Raw genomic sequence first — 9,558 nt, 5'->3', positions numbered from 1 at the left:
TGAACCTCTGGCGACAATTACCTCAAAAAAAGTCTTGGACTTCGTGGTAAAGAACATCATCTGCCGATATGGGACGCCAAGGAAGATAGTGTCCGATAACGATACTCAATTTGATAGCGACTTGTTTACCAGCTTTTGCGAGAAAAATGGGATAATAAAAAGCTTCTCCTCCATGGGCCATCCCCAAGTGAATGGCCAAGTCGAGGCTATAAATAAAACCCCGAAGAGTTCTCTGAAGAAAAAGTTGGAAGAAGCTAAAGGGAAATGGCCCGAAGAGTTGCCCCTAGTTTTGTGGGCATAACGAACCACTGCCCGTACTTCAACGGGACATGCCCCTTTTTCTCTGGCATATGGATGCGAGGCTATGATACCAATCGAGGTTGAAATACCCACCATTCATACCCACGTTTATGATCAAGCCTCGAACCAATCCCAGCTCGAAGTAAGTCTGGACCTGATTGAGGAAAGACAGGTCGAGGCTCAACTAAAAAATGCAGCATATCAGCAGCGAGCTACCCGGTATTTCAATAAAAAGGTTCGAGATAGAAAATTTGGTTTGGGAGACTTGGTGCTAAGGCGTGTGTTCTTAGCTACGCGGGACCTGGATGCTGGCGTACTCGAGCCTAATTGGGAAGGACCTTATCAGATCAAATCAGTTATCTGACCTGGCGTTTACAAATTGGCAAGATTGAATGGGAATTTGGTACCACGAGCATGGAATGGTGAACATCTGCAACCTTACAATCAATAGTGTAGGAACAATGACACCTGTAACTATGCTTGTTTATCTTTGCTATGTTTCTGTTAGTAAATTGTTCAATTCTGAATAAACTTTATTTTCATTTCAATATGCTGTATTTTTTGCAAACTCACTTGATTTAATAACCTATGGTCACACTCATAGGATATTAAGGGGGCATTAGTGGTATATATACCGTCAGCTTGAAAAAATAAAATAGCATATACGAAAAGCATAAAGTGTTTGGATATAACCAAATACGCGAGCTAAGATAATTTGGACATAACCAAATTAGTGTTTGGATATAACCAAATACGTGAGCTAAGATAATTTGGACATAACCAAATTATTAAAAATAAAAGTATTTGGATATAACCAAATACGCGAGCTAAGATAGTTTGGACATAACCAAAGTGTTTGGATATAACGAAATACATGAGCTAAGATAGTTTGGACATAACCAAATTATTAAAAATGAAAGTGTTTGGATATAACCAAATGCGCAAAGCGAAGTAATTTGGATAAAATCAAATGCACGATCTAAGACATAACTAAAAGTGTATGGACTACGAACCAAAAACACGACCTGAATAGGTTTGGAGCAAACCAGCTAAAACTAATCAACAGTAAGTTGGAACATAAATAAACCTACTTCAAGTGGAGTTGAGATCGAAGCTAAAATATCTTGCAAAAAGATAGTTTGGACCTCATAACCTTGGGGAGCTACCCAAGGACGAGGAAAAGTAACTAAAAAAGCAAGATATAACTAAACCACCTACGTTACACGCTATATAAGTACTTTCGGGTGCATGGTAAAAGTAAGTTTCGACCTTGACAAATAACGAGATCGGACACGGATATGTCGAGTAAACTATGCATGAATGCATCGAAGCTCGAGCTTAAAATCCACCACATGTTTGTATGAATAAACAAACATAAGGACTCTTTAATATAAATTGCTTGAAATGTTTCATCTTAGGAAATGTAAAGCAATATTAAAGTAAAGTAAAAAATGGTATCATAAATATCGTGCACAAAAGAAAAAATAGCTCTTAAACGAGCTATAAATTGTCTTGGCCACAAGTGGCATAAAAAAGAAAATAAAAACTATTACAAAAGGTTCAAAGGGACGTAGCCTTGGGTCGAGATTTAGGAAGGAGGAGAATCCTCCTTAGCCTTCTCAGCATCCTCCTTGGGCCTCTTTGCCTCCTCCCGAGCAGCTTCCTCCGCGTCGAGTCGAGCCGAGCCTGCCATTTGGCCACGAGTTCTGCCTCGAAAGAGCCTAGGAAGCTGGTATCGAGATCGGCATTACTGGCCCAGATCCTATACATGGCCAGGTCGACCGCCCGATCCTTCTTCTCCTTAAACTCTACAAGGAGACGAGCTTTTTCGCCCTCCACTATCTCGAAAGTGGCCATTTTCTCCTCCTCAAGCTCAGCGAGCCGGGCATTCACCTTCTTGAGCTTGGTTGTCTTGGCCTTCATTTGTTCAGCTTCAACCTCCATCTTTTCCTTTGCGGCCTTGAGCTCGTCAGTAAGCTTAAGTTGGAGATTCTTCGACTCCTGAGCATAGGACATGCTCGAATGGACCTCATTGTTCTACTTATAATTAAGCTGAGCAGAGATAGCAAGAGCCTGACACACAAAGAAATCAAGTTAGGACATACACTAAGCACAAGTACAACTAAAAAAAAAAAGAGTTGGTGGTTACTCAAAAAGTGATATTTTTGGGAAATGTGCAATTTAAAAACCCTAATTTTGTACCCAATATCTTGGTGTACAAGATATGTCATCCGAAATTCAAAAACTCAGTAAAAGAACTACATTTGGGTCTTATACACAGAATCTGGGTTTGGAATCGATGATATTAGAACTTAAGACTAATATTTATTAGCTGAAACACTCTAGTGTGCAAAACTAGTGAGTGAACCAACAGTGCAACAATATAAACGTGCATGAAAACAATGTATATACATGGGCATACAAAGCTATGAACAGAGACTTACACAATGCAGTCGGTGAAAACATAGAGATTGATGACCAAATAAGCGGTTGCAAAAACGATCTCACAGAGTTGAAGAGGCCAACGTTGCTTTGTCTTCTCGGCTAGGAGAACATGCAAGAGCTGGGCAAAGAAATCTTTGATTTTTTCTTCTTTTCTCTCTCTGAAAGCTTGAACGTGAAAGTAAAGTGGGGAAGACGAATGGGGATATATTTATAGACCCATGGGAATGTTAAAAGCCAAACTAATCTGGGCCATTGGCCAGATTTCCTATCCGATCTGACGGTCAGGGACCAATGAAATGATAGTACCATAAAGTTGGCAGGCGGATGAACGTGAGCAGGGTTCCAAGGCACTCAAGTACTTTGATTGGTCAATGCCTGGTTGACGCGTGTCTGCACTCAAGTTTATTTGATGGTACAGTTTCCAAGAGGAGCAGTTCCAAAGTTTCCTTCTCATATGATTCAAACTGATACTTTTGTGGGGGCAAAATGTTACACCCAGATTTCGAGACAAGAGGTTATGACCTCGAAAACTGGGCTCGTTAGGTGTGAGCTCGAAATGTATGAAAACATCATAAATCTCTGAAGTAAAACAACGACCTCGAAGATGTGTAACTTCGGGATACTTTCTGAGTTCGAAATGGCATGACACTAGGATACATCTGTTATCGATTGTCTTCAGATAAAACAATCCGAGCTTGGGAAGTGCAAGCTCAGGTGTGATAGCTTCGATAGTATCTACCTATCCTGAGCATGGTCTGAAGTTGGGTGGCGAGTTCGTAACAGTTCCATAAGTCTTGACAGTCACAATGCCGATTGCTGATCTCGAAGACCTGATGAGTCACCTGGGATAGCCCATTACGTGTGAACATATTTATTGTTATGTAATCCCAATATTTAAGGGATACCATTTAGTTTGTTATCTGTTCCCGATTATTATGGGACGTTTCCATGTACATAGGAGATATTGCATTTAATGTTATTATTTGAATTGATATACATAATATCTTCTCAAAATATGTGGGAATGAACTATGTAACCTTCCCTATATATAGAGGAGGAATGATCACTTGTAAGGGATCGATTTCTGATTTCTAGAGAGAAAGCTCTGGGTAATTCATCTCTGAAGAATTTATAGAAAACTCTAAGTCTTAATAACATAGACTCGTGGACTAGGCAGAATTAATTGCTGAACCACGTAAAAATCTTCTTGTTTCTCTTCATCATCCATTCGTTTCATAGTTTACATTGTATAATCGCTCTAGGCGTCAACATAAAGACATTTAATCTAATTAAATAATCTTTATTTAATTAAAATATAATTCAAATTAAAACTGATTAGATATTTTCATTTAATTATCTATTTAAATAATATTTAAAAAGAATAATTAAATAACCGATTAAACAAATTTATTTGAAATTCGAAATTCAAAATTCAAATCCCAGGGATAAAATCCCTCATGCTAGGCACCACACACTGTACTATACAGTGTGTGTTACCCAGCCTTATTAGGGTTGCCCTAATTTTCTCATTTGTTTATTTAATCAATTTTTAAGACAAGATATTTATTCCAACATAAATTTCAGTTAACTCAAAATTAACATTATCTTAAAATATCATTTTTGAATTAAATAAATAAATATCATATTATAAATAAGATATTTATTATTTTATCTCTTTATATTAATCCAAACAAGATTAATATTAATTTTAACCTATAGTTTTTCAAAATAAAAACTATATTTTTAATTAATTAATTAATTCACAATCAATAAATTACCCATAATTATCAAATAACTATTTCTTTGCCCTGGAAAATTAATTCCTTTGCAATTTAATGCTTTCGCTTAACAAATCTTTTTTTTGACATCCTTACCCTTGACACTATAGCACAGAGGTGATATAGGGACCATGTACCTATAATACGAAGCTCTAATAAACCCGATAATTAAACTCTTTAATCTAATAATCTTATTTATTAATTCCATGATTACTCCACTATAAATATGGAATTGCACTCTAAGTATTTATAGAATTATATTTAAAGAGTTTTCTCTAGTAGTCCATTGATATAATCAATATATGTAGTGTTGTCCTCCATTATTGGTTCGTTAATTAGAGCTGGTCAAAATTAGCGTTTTACCCTTCTAATTACATCTTGATCCTTAAGTACCATTAATTCACTAGAAAATAATTAATTTATAATCTAATTATAGATTTGAGCTCAATAACTATTAAGTTCCAGAATCAACCCTTAAGGGAACCAATATTCGATCTGTTAGGATAACATGGATTCCAATATTGTAATTCATGTTCCCAGCCATCCATGATATTGAATCTCCAAAACAAAAGTCATTAGCCTCATTATTCTAAGAGACCTTACCGAGTAAATCAAAAGATCCAATAAACATAAACAAGAGTTCATGAATACTCAGGATTTAGACTGATCTACAAATGATCATTTATTATGACAAGAATTAAATCTTTTCGTCAAAAGACAAGTTTATAAAGATAATTAATTCTCATCGGTCCTGTCATATATAATCTCTATTATATACAACACCTTTACTAAGATGTCTATCTACATCAGTAATCTGAATCTAGATCACTTGCATCTCGTATGCTTAGCAAACCGTACTAGTAACCATTCAGTAAAGATTCCTTATTTTAATATGTTACTGACTATTTTTTTCATTATATATGATCTTAATTCTCTCGTACTAATACAAGATCATATTCTCATGAATGAATAGGGAATTTTCTTAATATTATTATATAATTAATTCAAACAATAATTATAACATTCAAATATAATAAAATTGTACTTTTATTTAAAACAAATAAAATGTCTTTACATGCTTTTAGGGCATTAATCCTAACACATCTATCCCGCTACAATCACCTGATGACTGTAGCCCAAGACAATGGAAAATGCCTATGCTTTTCGATCACTTTGTCCGGACTCGCGCGAAGAGTGGTGGAAAAGGCTCAGACTGGATCTATCCAATCTTGGTCTGGATTGCGGTCGGATTTCTGTAAACAATTCATAGTCGCCCAGAAACTAGACATGGAGGTCAGTGCGCTGGCCAACATTAAGCCCTTAGAGCTTACATCCAATGCTTCACGAAGGAAGCTTCAAAGACTAAGGTGGAAGATGGCCAACGCTTAGTAGCTCTCCACTCCGGGATCAGAGCTGGATCCCCTCTCTGGGATGACATGCAACACAGTCATGCGGCCACTCTTGAAGAGTTTATAAGGAGGGCTCAAGGCTTCATCAATTGGGAAGTAGCTCGAATCCAAGCTTTTGGTTGGCATCTAGCGCTGCAACCAACAACCCAGACCATTACCGGGTACGGGGCACAATACCCAGAAAATCCCTATCTGGCACCTTCAGCAATATCCAGGATGCAGTTCATGACCCCGACTGTCTATGCGCCCACTGTTGGTTTTTATGTTCTAAATCAGAGAACAACAGAAGCAATTTAATATTATTCAATTAACCTAATAAAGAAAATCCAAAATTACGGGATCCCATTGTTTATACGTAAAATCATAAAGAAAATTAAACCTTTATTTTAAATGTTCAAATACTAAATGCAGAAATCATAAATACATAATTAAAAGGCTCAAATGTCAACGTCATCCTCGATCGATCCCATTAGTCCATTCCTTTAGTCCTCACCCAACACACATGCCAAAGCCACCTCAGATCCGTTATTCCTTCCATGTTTGTTGACGGTGAGAACTCGTGAACAAAGTTAAGTTAGAAAAATAGAAATGTAGAGATTATCAAATGAAAAAACTTCAACGATCTAATTGGAAACTCAAAGAACAGTTGCAGAAAGAAAATGGTGAAATGAACTTGTATTTCTTATGGTGTAGTGCTACAATGTTTTTTCCAACCCCCTTCCATGTGGAAGTGTGGTTCCTTTTATAGTGGGCTCTAATGGCCCCTGATACATTGTGGTTCAGGGGACCAGATGGTACACAAGTACACTGTCAGGAGAGTGGTCTCAGGGGTACTGGTGTTGGAAGAGTGGGGGTTTGCTCTAGTACGTGTCAGGGGTCTGCAAAAGTACTCCTGTCTTGGTACCATATTATGCCTCCACTACTTGTTGGGTACGGATCTCATAAGCATGTTGAGGGAATCCTGACCATGTACCATTCTTGTACTATCACTACCTGTCTAGCATGGACACCGTACCATCCGTATTCTAACTCTTCTTGCTCCCTGGTCATCACATGGACACCCCTAAGGACGAGGCTGGTGTGTGAGAGGAGGCCACCACGAGGACCACGGCGTGACTGTTGCGCGTGGCGTCTTGGGGGCCACGAGATGCTTGTCTCCTGGTGGTGTTGCGAGGCGCGAGGGGCGCACGGGATGCCTGGGTTCTTTACCAGTGTCCGAGGTGGAGTGGTCATTTGGAGTAGGGTCGATTTTAGCACTAATTTGAGGGATCAAATGGACTTCAAACATGGTTGCTTTGGACCTTCCAGGGACCTTAGGCATGAGATGTGGGTTCTTTACCGGTGTTGAATTTTTAGTATTCACACTTGCCCCCCAGTCTATGAGAGAGTTTTCAGGCTTTCTTGTAGACTTTTCTCTTTGATTTTTATAAATAGGCCTTCATGCCTAGCCTATTATTTACACCTTACTTCCTTAGCTTAGTGGTTTTGAGATTCCTTCTTCTGTCAAGAGGTGAGGGGTTCAATCCCCCACTATATCATTTTTGTCATTGTTTCCTCCTTTTTTTTATATATATTTGAGCTAATTTTTGGTATGTTTATATCCCTTCACATATTGAAGGCTAACACATCTTTTCTGTTTATTTTTGCAGACACGTACTTTCGACCACTTGCCTCTATTTGACCGTGACGACGCTTTTGGCCCTCGACCTCCTTTTGACCATGTCAGCGCCCAATTTTACTTGCTTGAGGTATACTTTCTTTCTCCCTTATGTTTATTGGGTCCAAATTAGCACCACTCGGAATGGGGTACTTTGGCCTGAGCTCGTCGTGAGTTAGCCTTGATGCTTGCCCCTTTATTCATACCCCGTAGTGGGTCATTTAGAGCATTTGTGCCTAGAGGTTTTGAGCCCATTCCTTTGTGTTTTGTAGCAATCCTCCAATTCATACGTGAACCCTTTTTGCTTTCGGGATGAGTTCTCATGGCAAGTGAAGGTTCGTTCGACATTCCTTCGGGGGTTGAGTTTGTTGACTTGTCTTCAGACTTAGAGCCCCCTGAGGAAAATCCTTACCGTGACCATGTCACCTTAAGGCAGGCCCGTATTCGTCATCTCGAGCACATGGCTAAACTTAGGCGTAAAATTTGGGTGGTAGAGAGCGAAATTGACTCGGTGTTGAGGGGAGACGGAGTACCTTTCCCTCCTGACCTTAGTGACCATGTAGCGAACCTTAGGGTGACCTTTTTAGATTTGTAGGTGGAGTTGGAGTTTATGGAGGGACATCTTCCACCTGAGCCTCCTAGCCCGTTCTTGCTTGATGACTGTCATGGGGCCGCCCCGTCTTCTCTTCAGCCCTTATTTTTGATCTTCCTTAGTTTAGCGCTTTCGCAACCGGTGCCCCGGTGGAAGACTCTTGCTAGGAAGAAAAAATGGAGGGTAAAGTGTTCTATCTCCTCCTCACCTTAATCTATTGGTTTTGCAGATATGCCAAAGAGAGGACGACGACAGGTGTCCGTTGATGACCGGGAAGATGCCCCCTATTGGCATCCACCCTAGTGTCCTACATGTCCGAAAATAAATTGATGGAAATTGTAGAGCACTACCGTGTTCCCTCGGAGTACGCATTATACACCCCTTCGGACAAGTGCCGGGATGACTGCCCTAATACTGGCTTCATGGCCCTTAGCGAGCATATCCTCAAGGCGAATGGTACAATCCCATTACACCCGTTCTTCGTTGTGGTTCTCAACTATTTTGACCTCGCTCCACTTCAGCTGGCACCCAACAGTTGACTGACCTTGAGCTACCTCTTTATCACGTTTATGGAACTTGTTTGTCGTGCTCCTACAGCCCAAGAGGTGCATTTTCTGTACAATCTCATGCCCTCTCCCAAATCCAAGGGCTTTTATTTCCTGCAAAAAGACAGTACTGCAGTCCCCTTGATAGATGGCGCAGTGTCCAACCCGGGGTCCTGGAAGCAGGACTTTTTCTTTGTGTAAGGCCCCCTTTCTGTTAGTGAGCACTTTCATTATGCTCCCAGTAAGAATTTCGAGCCACCCCTTTTTTTTCTTTTTGAAACTTATTGTTTTATAACTTATGTTTGTGTCGACAATGGTGTGAATCGTGCAGGGCAGTTTTCCATACCTGTAGTTATTGGATCGGAGGCGGATGCTATGAACACATTCCTCAGTGTTGACCGCATCGTGAGAAAGGCTACATACCTCTTCACTGTGGAAAAACTCCAACTTCACAAGCATTCCCCAATTTCAGATCCCGGGTTGCTGTGGACTCTTCCTGGGTCAAAGAAGATGAAGGATGCCTCGGCTGAGCCTTGCCCGGGTGAAGGTGAGGCCGAGTGTGTGCTGGACGGAGTCTCCCTTGGACACGGGCAACCTCACCAGCCATCTCCGTCCCCTGGGGAATGCCCTCCCTTTGCTCCATTCGACCCTGACATGGCTTCCCAATCTTAGGACCTACAGGCCATGCTGGGGTATTTTGTTTGCCTCGATCCTGCGGACTTTGACGGTTTTCCTCAGGCTCCCCTCGACCCCGGTCCATCGAGGGCTTACTTTCCCAATCTTTCTGCACCCCCTCCTGATCTACCCGGGGCTCATTTTTTCGATCTTCTTG

This window comes from Humulus lupulus, chromosome 5 (genome assembly GCF_963169125.1).
Source record: "Humulus lupulus chromosome 5, drHumLupu1.1, whole genome shotgun sequence".
Classification (NCBI taxonomy): Eukaryota; Viridiplantae; Streptophyta; class Magnoliopsida; order Rosales; family Cannabaceae; genus Humulus; species Humulus lupulus.
Note: the sequence above shows the minus strand (reverse complement) of the source record.